Consider the following 10,009-nt stretch of genomic DNA (forward strand, 5'->3'; position numbering starts at 1 on the left):
TGCTCCCACAGTTGATTTCTTCAAACCAAGCTGCTTACTGATTGCAGATTCAGTCTTCCCAGCCTGGTGCAGGTCTACAATTTTGTCTCTGGTGTCCTTTGACAGCTCTTTGGTCTTGGCCATAGTGGAGTTTGGAGTGTGACTGTTTGAGGTTGTGAACAGGTGTCTTTTATACTGATAACAAGTTCAAACAGGTGCCATTAATACAGGTAACGAGTGGAGGATAGAGGAGCCTCTTAAATAAGAAGTTACAGGTCTGTGAGAGCCAGAAATCTTGCTTGTTTGTAGGTGACCAAATACTTATTTTCCACCATCATTTGCAAATAAATTCATTAAAAAATCCTACAATGTGATTTTCTGGATTTTTTTTCTCATTTTGTCTGTCATAGTTGAAGTGTACCTATGATGAAAATTACAGGCCTCTCTCATCTTTTTAAGTGGGAGAACTTGCACAATTGGTGGCTGACTAAATACTTTTTTGCCCCACTGTATATATCAAAACTATGAAATAACAAATATGGAATCATGTGGTAACAAAAAAAAGTTTTAAACAAATAAAAAATAGTTTAGATTCTTCAAAGTAGCAACCTTTGCCTTGATGAAAGCTTTGCACACTCTTGGCATTCTCTCAACCAGCTTCACCTGGAGTGCTTTTCCAACAGTCTTGAAGGAGTTCCCACATATGCTGAGCACTTGTTGGCTGCTTTTCCTTTGGGTTGAGGTCCGGTGATTGTGGAGGCCAGGTCATCTGATGCAGCACTCCATCACTGTCCTTCTTGGTAAACTAGCCACAGTCTGGAGGTGTGTTGGGTCATTGTCCTATTGAATAACAAATGATAGTCACACTAAGCGCAAACCAGATGGGATGGCGTGTCACTGCAGAATGCTGTGGTAGCCATGCTGGTTAAGTGTACCTTGAATTCTAATTAAATCACAGACAGTGTCACCAGCAAAGCAGCACAACACCATCACACCTCCTCCTCCATGCTTCATGGTGGGAACCACACATGCGGAGATCATCCGTTCACCTATTCTGCTTCTCACAAAGACACAGTGTTTGGAACCAAAAATCTCCCATTTGGACTCATCAGACCAAAGGACTTGGTATTTCTTGGCCCAAGCAATTCTCTTATTTTTATTGGTGTCCTTTAGTAGTTGTTTCTTTGCAGCAATTCGACCATGAAGGCCTGATTCACACAATCTCCTCTGAACAGTTGATGTTGAGATGTGTCTGTTACTTCAAATCTGTGAAGCATTAGTTTGGGCATTAATTTTAGATGCTGGTAACTCTAATGAACTTATCCTCTGCAGCAGAGGTAACTCTGGGCCTTCCTTTCCTGTGGCAGTCCTCATGAGAGCCAGTTTCATCATAGCGCTTGATGGTTTTTGCGACTGCACTTGAAGAAACATTCAAAGTTATTGAAATTTTCCGCATTGACTGACCTTCATGTCTGAAAGTAATGATGGACTGTCATTTCCCTTTGCTTATTTGAGCTGTTCTTTCCATAATATGGACTTGATCTTTCCAAAATAGGGCTATCTTCTGTATACCACCTCTACCTTGTCACAACACAACTGATTAGCTAAAACGCATTAAGGAGGAAATAAAATCCATAGATTAACTTTTAAGAAGTTACACCTGTTAATTGAAATGCATTCCAGGTGACTACCTCATGAAGCTGGTTTAGAGAATGCCCTGGAATGAATAGATGTATCCAAACTTTTGACTGGTACTCTATATATAGCCAACTGTGACTTGTGCTAACGCACCAAAAACAATGTGTCAAGGGAAGTCAGTTTGGATTTGGCTTCACACCAATCACAAGCCAAATGTAATTTACAGAAAAAAACTGAATTGTTTTATCTCGTTATGTCATTGTTCTCTGGTGGCTAGCTAGCTAGCTAAAATGGTCCATTTCCTAAGTTAGCCATGAATGGAGATAAGGATTTGGCTGTGGTTTTACTTAATTCTCCATACTGGCCAATGCTTATAATTGCGATTCTGATCTAACCATGGATTCATACATTGTGCCGCTGGCCTAAGTTCAATATGCAGCTAGATCTAGCTGGCCTGGCACATCGTTGTCCATGAAAGGAAGTTAGACTTGCGAGAAAGCAATTTAGCCAGGTAGACAACACAAACTAAAAGCATGTACTGTATGACAGAGTCATGAAAGAGAGGAGGAGGGCATTGGCATTTCTGGGTGAGTCAACATGTTCTTTCTACTTGCACACACACACACAGAATTAAGTACCATGGACATCCATATCATATTTAGCTGATGTTGATTGGAAAAAGTTTTGGGTACTTTAGTTGTCGCTGTATTAGACTAAGCATAGGTGAAATTGATGTTGAAATGTTGAAGTTGAAATGGTGCTGGAATAGTAGCTCCGGTTTTCTTCGTGGCTTGTGGTAACTCTCCGTAGTTCTAAATCAGTAGTTGTTTAAGTAGTCAGAAAATGTCACAAACATTAACTTGCTTGACCATGCTGTAGTAGGTCAGTAACTGTGGACTTCAGCTGACAGATGTTGCTTTCCGGCTTTGTGATGAAACAAAAGTGTAGTCAAATGTATTCTGCTACTGTGTCTTCTTATTGTCTCGGCCTTAGGCCTATATATCACGTGGCAAGGGATATAACAGGTTATAAAGCAAACAAAATATTTATCACAACACATAGGTTGTAATATGACTATTTTTCCTGGCTTAGCTTCCTCAGTGATTTTACCCACGCACCGCTACTGACACTAAAAAGCAGGTTTGAGGAGTTAGCGCAGTAACTTTGGTCAACTTTGAGTTCAACTAGGGATAATCGGTCATACGAAAGTGGCTCACCTTTCAGCCAGGTACATTTCTACGGCAATGAATCCTACAGAACTAACCTGCTCCGGGGCAGGCTAAGTCACGGTTAACTTCACTTACCCTGCATGAAGTGACTGAGCTGTGAGTTGAGGACCAATTAAATCAGATTCCCATCATCCCCTTCATTTGAGGAAGACGACTGATTAAATCATTTATTAATCAAATGTTTTCTTTGTTAAAAATATCACAATACACATTTAGTAATGACAGAATGCATTTTAAACTTCCCGCAATGTAACACACATGCTTCCCGCAATGTAACACACGTTTTGTATGAATAAATAAGAAATATACTGTGTGTGTGTACAAAATATTAGGAACACCTCTTTCAATGACAGACCAAGGACACACACGGTGCACGTTTTTTCCCCCCCTAGCACTACACAGCTGATTCAAATTATCGAAGCTTGATGAGTTTGGGAAACCCTGCCCTAAACCCCTGAACTGGGAGAACCTTTAACCGTATTACTTTTAACTGATCTGTTTAAATCTACAAGTGTGTGCCTAGTGGGAAGGTAGCCTCAACCCAGACAGACCCCATGTTTCCTGCAAACAACAATAAGTAGTTAGGACATCACGAAATGGTCACCTAAAGTCGTCAGGACGTTGTGTCATGTTCCCCTGAAGGTTTTGTCTAGTTCCCGTGGATGTACCCAAGTATGTTTTTAAGACTTTCTTGGGACATTGTGTCATGTTCCCCTGAACGTTCTTGGGATGTTCTGTCTAATTCCCGGTTTGTCCCGGGGACATCACCTGATGCGCGCAAATGAACGTTTGTTGTACCCAGGTCACGTGCACCCTAGTTTATTACACGTCTACCCTTGTTACTGTTGACCAGCGCATCAAGGCCCTGATTGGTGAACCACTGATCCATTCACAAAACCTGGTCTCAGAGCATTTCATATTATTCTATACCTAAATCGGAGACATTCCACTTAAACTGAACATAAATATAAACGCAACAGGTAAAGTGTTGGTCCCATTTTTCATGAGCTGAAATAAAAGATCCCAGAGATGTTCCACGCGCACAAAAAGCTTATTCCTCTCAAATTTTGTGCACAAATTTGGTTACATCCCTGTTAGTGAGCATTTCTTCTTTGCCAAGATAATCCATCCACCTCACAGGTCCGGCATATCAAGAAACTGATTAAAAAGCATGATCATTACACAGGTGCACCCTGTGCTGGGGACAATAAATGGCCACTCTAACATGTGCAGTTTTGTCACACAATACAATGACACAGATTTCTCAAGTATTGAGAGAGTGTGCAATTGGCATTCTGACTCTGCAGGAATGCCGAACAGAGCTGTTGCCAGAGAATTGAATGTTCATTTCTCGACCATAAGCCACCTCCAAAGTAATTTTAGAGAATTTGTCAGTACATTCAACCGGCCTTCGCAGACCATGTGTAACCACGCCAGCCCAGGACCTCAACCTTCTTCACCTGCGGGATTGTCTGAGGATAAAACCCTTTTGTTGGGGAAAACCAATTCTGGCTCCCAAGTGGGTGGGCCTACGCCCTCCCAGCTGCACCCCTTCCCAGTCATGTGAAATCCATAGAATTTATTTCAGTTGACTGATTTCCTTCTGTGAGCTGTAACTCGGTCAAATCTTTGAAATTGTTGCATGATGCATTTATATTGTTGTCAGTATATTATAGTATAGTATATGTTATGTTTCATATGGTATTTCTCAGAATGTCAGTGGGATAACGTCACGCCAAAACCCTTAAGGGACCGAATGGGAACCTTGCTGCATGTTCTCAGGACGTCCCGTTTGCTGGGTTAACTTTGGCACGTTGTAGAATTTTGGTTTAAAGTTTGGTAATGTGTTTAGGTTGACTTTCTATGTCTTCTTCCACTTCAATAAATCTTTAACACATGATGTGTGTAGAAAAAGTCTGGATGTTATTTTACAATTTTCAGGCAAAGGTCTTTTTCAGGCAAAGGTCTTTCAGGCAAAGGTCTCCACCAAAATATTCCCCAACACACCAGAAAAACCTGTGCCACTGCTATCAAGAAGCAAAAGACTCAAACGCAGCACAAGCCACCAAGTAATGATGGTGAGGATGACTCTTTACAACGTAAGCCAACTCCTTATTCTTGATCATTGTATTTGAGAAAGGTCATACAATTTTAAAACAATTAGCATGATGTTGTCCAATCTTCTATTGCAGAGAATAATATTGGTCTCTCCCATGGCTTAACCCTGGAGCATGAGGGCTCGGAGTCTCCTTCTGCCTTCTTAATTGAGGGGTCCCCCTCACCAAATCACTGCAAAGGATCAAATCAAGCTTTATTTATATAGCACATTTGAGACATGAATGCAATTCAATGCTCTTCACAGAAAAAAGCTAATGAAAAACAGTGAAAATAAAAAAATATTTACTGCAACGAACATGAGAGGATAAAAAAAAAGAATTAACAATAAAAACTGAAAGACTAAAAAACAACCCTAAGGAAAAGCAAAGCTAAAAAGGTGTGTTGTAAGATGTCTTTTAAATATGTCCACAGTTTCCACCCTCCTCAGGTCCTCTGGCAGGCTATTCCAGAGACTGGGGGCATAGTAACTAAAGACTACCTCTCCATGTCTCTTGGTCCTAGGCTTTGGGATAGTTTAAAAGGTCAGTGCCAGAGCACCTGAGGGACCTAATGGGTACATAACTCAAAAGCATGTCTGGTGACACAGAAACCAAGAGAAGAATCTTAAAAGGATCTAAAACTCACAGGCAGCCAGTGCAGAGACTTTCACACCGATGTAATGTGTGATCTCCGTCTGGTCTTGGTCAGTACCCGTGCTGCAGCATTCTGTATGTTTTGCAGTTGACCAACAGCTTTCTTGGGTAGACCAGACAGGAGAGCATTACAGTAGTCAAGCCTGCTTGTAATAAAAGCATGGATGAGTCTCTCTGTGTCAGCCTGAGATAGAAATGGTGGCATCTTGACAATGTTCCTCAGGTGGTAAAAATGTATTTTGGTCACAATCCTAATGTGTTCGAAATTGAATTCGGAGTCTAAAATGACACCTAGTTTTTTAACTGGTATTTTATTTTTATTGCCCATGATTTAAAATGTGTGGACAGATTCTCTCTCTGTGCTTTGGCTCCAATAATAAGTACCGTTGTCTTATCTTGATGTAGCTGGAGGAAGCAGCCATCCAAGTATTTAAATAACTAATACAGCCTTATCAGAATACAGCCTTATCAGAATACAGCTTTATAAGAACGCTGCCAAGGGGTACCATATATAATCTGAACACTGCCACACCCCAAATCTAACCTTGTGGAACGCCACGTGATATCTAGTTTTTCTGAGTTATGTTCACCAAGGGCGACAAAATCTCTGGACCGGTTAAAAAGGTCCTAAACCAATTTAGAACTGGATCGGAGAGGCCAACCCACCTCTCCAGTCTGTCCAGAATGCAGCACTTAAATCCAATAGTAGGACAGAGAACTGTTTGGCATCTGTGTTGGCTCTAAGACAATGTTCCACTTTAACCAAGGCTGTCTCTGTGCTTGGGTGGGCACGAAAACCAGATTGGTATTGTTTTTTTTAAATACAGTACAAAAATGCTGCTATTTGAAAACAATTTCTCAGGAATTTTGCTTAGGAATGGAAGGTTGGAGATTGGCCGTAAATTGCTTAGAGTTTAAGAATCTAGATTACTTTTCTTCAGAAGGGATTTCACCACAGCAGACACAAGTAATTTTTCCAACAATTGTTTACAGACAGATTATTTCACTTATAATTCACTGTATCACAATTCCAGTGGGTCAGAAGTTTACATACACTAAGGTGACTGTGCCTTTAAACAGCTTGGGAAATTCCAGAAAAGGATGTCATGGCTTTAGAAGCTTCTGAAAGGCTAATTGACATCATTTCAGTCAATTGGTGTACCTGTGGATGTATTTTAAGGCCTACCTTCAAACTCAGTGGCTCTTTGCTTGACATTATGGGAAAATCAAAAGAAATCAAAAGATTGTAGACCTCCACAAGTCTGGTTCATCCTTGGGAGCAATTTCCAAACACCTGAAGGTACCACATTCATCTGTACACAAGTATAAACACCTTGGGACCACGCAGCCATCATAACGCTCAGGAAGGAGACGCGTTCTGTCTCCTAGAGATCGAATGTACTTTGGTGCGAAAAGTGCAAATCAATCCCAGAACATCAGCAAAGGACCTTGTGAAGATGCTGGAGGAAACAGGTACGAAAGTACCTATATCCACAGTAAAACGAGTCCTATATCAACATAACCTGAAAGGCCGTTCGGCAAGGAAGAAGCCACTGCTCCAAAACTGCCATAAAAAAGCCAGACTACGGTTTGCAACTGCACATGGGGACTAAGATCGTATGTTTTGGAGAAATGACCTTTGGTCTGATGAAACAAAAATTTAACTGTTTGGCCATAATGACCATTGTTATGTTTGGAGGAAAAAGGGGGAGGCTTGCAAGCCCAAGAACACCATCCCAACTGTGAAGCACAGGGGTGGCAGCATCATGTTGTGGGGGTGCTTTGCTGCAGGAGGGACTGGTGCACTTCACACAAAAAAGCCAGACATAAAAAAGCCAGACATCGGTCAGGAAGTGAAAGCTTGGTCGCAAATGGGTCTTCCAAATGGACAATGACCCCAAGCATACTTCCAAAGTTGTGGCAAAATGGCTTAAGGACAACAGAGTCAAGGTATTGGAGTGGCCATCGCAAAGCCCTGACCTCAATCCTATAGAAAAGGTGTGTGCAGAACTGAAAAAGCATGTGCAAGCAAGGAGGCCTACAAACCTGACTCAGTTACACCAGCTCTGTCAGGAGGAATGCGCCAAAATTCACCCAACTTATTGTTGGAAGCTTGTGGAAGGCTACCTGAAACATTGGCCCAATTTAAACAATTTAAAGGCAATGCTACCAAATACAAATTGAGTGTTTGTAAACTTCTGACCCACTGGGAATGTGATGAAAGAAATAAAAGCTGAAATAAATAATTATCTTCTATTATTCTGACATTTCACAATCTTAAAATAAAGTGGTGATCCTAACTGACTTTTAAAACAGGGAATTTTTTCACGCTCTAATGTAATCCAAGGCGAAATCAGCACAAGAGTGCCACCTACTGACAAGATTCACTAGTGCAAATTCAACTGCGCATGCGTACAACGTTACCCATCACGCACCTGACGTGAAATAATGTTATTTCTTTACTATCATATTTTAAAACAGGAATATATTTATACCATCCTAATACTCTGCAATACACGGTTATGACTGGACACGTTGAACAGGGCACTAGATTTGGTTCGGGGTGCCGATATTAATATTATCGCTATAGGGAATGTCATGTCTGTGAATCCCTGTCCAGATTGACTTTTTCGGAAGGTAGTACACTCTGATTTCTCTTCAGATCGCATAAATCTTTCGCCTTTTACTAAAGATTTCCGTGGAGAGGAACGTTATCAGTATTAGCTAATTTTTTAATGCCCTGTTTTACGGCGGGGCTTCCTTTCATTGTGGGAAAAAACTATTGACGTTCTATTTGTTCTAGGTGGTGATGTTTCCAGATTGTCTAGATGATTTACCCTCAATTTGGATCCCAAGTAGTGATAGGTATTCCGGCTTTTTTCATTGAACCGGTTTGTTTGAGCCGGCTCTTTTGGCTCCCAAACGGCTCTTTTGAAAAATACATGTTTTGTATTTTTTCAAGTCAAACAGTTTTCGATAGTTTGACTATGATTGGTGTTAAAACAATTCTAATTCAATTATTACGTGAAATCATACTCTACCTTAACCACAATGTATTTAAAAATGCATTGGTTTGTTATGAAAAATAATACTATTAAACATTTGCATTTAAAGTATAACTTTTTAATGTATATAGACAAAGTGCATATAAATCTAACCATTCAAAAGGGATTACAATCTGAACAACAAAATAGAATATTGCACCATATCAAAGAAAAATAAATAACAATTTGCAAATCTGAAGCATCCCACAAATTGAAATAAATGTAAGAAAGAAGGATGCTATTACACATGTGCATTTAAAGTATAACTTTTTAATGTATATAAACAAAGTGCATATAAATATAACATTTCAAAATGAATATAATCTGAGCAACATAATAATAGAATATTGCTCCATACTTTTTAAACCTGGGGTCAAGTGCCGCGGTTTCTGATAGCACGTGATTATATTCCATTCTGTGGAACTTTCTGTTCATTGATGAAGATAGGGTGTCCATCAACTCTGTCACATGTCCTGTGGTTACATTTGCTTCTCTCTGGCGACTGGCTGTGATTCGCTGCAGACCCTTACACAGGAGTATCATATTTGAGGATGTCACATAGTTCAGGTTCATGCTTTGTCTACTAATACTACATTCGCATCTACATATATAATACTGGATTAAATAATGATCTAGTAATAACTACATACTGTACCTCTCTCCACTGATCTCCACAGTGACCTGCTCAAAGGGTTCCAGGACTCTGCACATCTCCTCCACCACCTCCCATTCCTCTTGGGTCAGAGCATCAACAGGTGTATTGACAATGGCCAGGGTAGAAATGATGGCATTGTTTGACTCAAGAAACCGCTTCAACATATAAAATGTTGAATTCCACCTTGTAGTGCAGTCTTGTTTGGGCCTCAGCTCAGGCATCCCCATCTGGCGTTGTGTAGACTTTAGTCTTTAGTTTTTCAGCAACTTCCTCTGCCAAATTCTCTGAGGTGTGTCTGTCGCTGAACTCAAAGCAGTCCAGAAGACAGCTAGACATCAACAAATCTTCAATGAAGTGACATGTAACCGACATGTAAGAAGTGGTTACCCTTGATGTCCAGCAGTCAGTGGTAAGGCAAATTGCAGTAGCTTTCTGGACTCTTTTCCGCACTGAAGCCTGTGGGCTCTCGTACAGTTGTGGAATAAGTGATTTTAAAAGGGTTTTCCTGCTTGGAATTGTGTACATTGGATTTAGACTATTGCTATAATTTCTAAAACCTCTGTCTTCCACGATCGAAAATGGCTGGAAATCAGTGGCAATCATTTTAGCAGATGCAATATCAATTTGGCCTTGTTTTGCTACAGACATAGACTTTGGCATAAACTGGTCCATAGAAGACTGCGTTGTTGTGGGTCACGGAGTAGGCCTACTTGA

General features: G+C 40.5%; 1 non-coding gene across 1 annotated transcript; it reads left to right on the top strand.

Moving 5' to 3' along the window:
- Positions 1-8,238: 8,238 nt before the first annotated feature.
- On the top strand, positions 8,239-8,354 carry LOC112224819. The gene has a single exon (XR_002949500.1). It is a non-coding gene; the product is annotated as a U5 spliceosomal RNA (small nuclear RNA).
- The last annotated feature ends 1,655 nt before the right edge of the window (positions 8,355-10,009 follow it).

Source organism: Oncorhynchus tshawytscha, linkage group LG25 (genome assembly GCF_018296145.1).
Source record: "Oncorhynchus tshawytscha isolate Ot180627B linkage group LG25, Otsh_v2.0, whole genome shotgun sequence".
In the NCBI taxonomy this organism is placed as follows: Eukaryota; Metazoa; Chordata; class Actinopteri; order Salmoniformes; family Salmonidae; genus Oncorhynchus; species Oncorhynchus tshawytscha.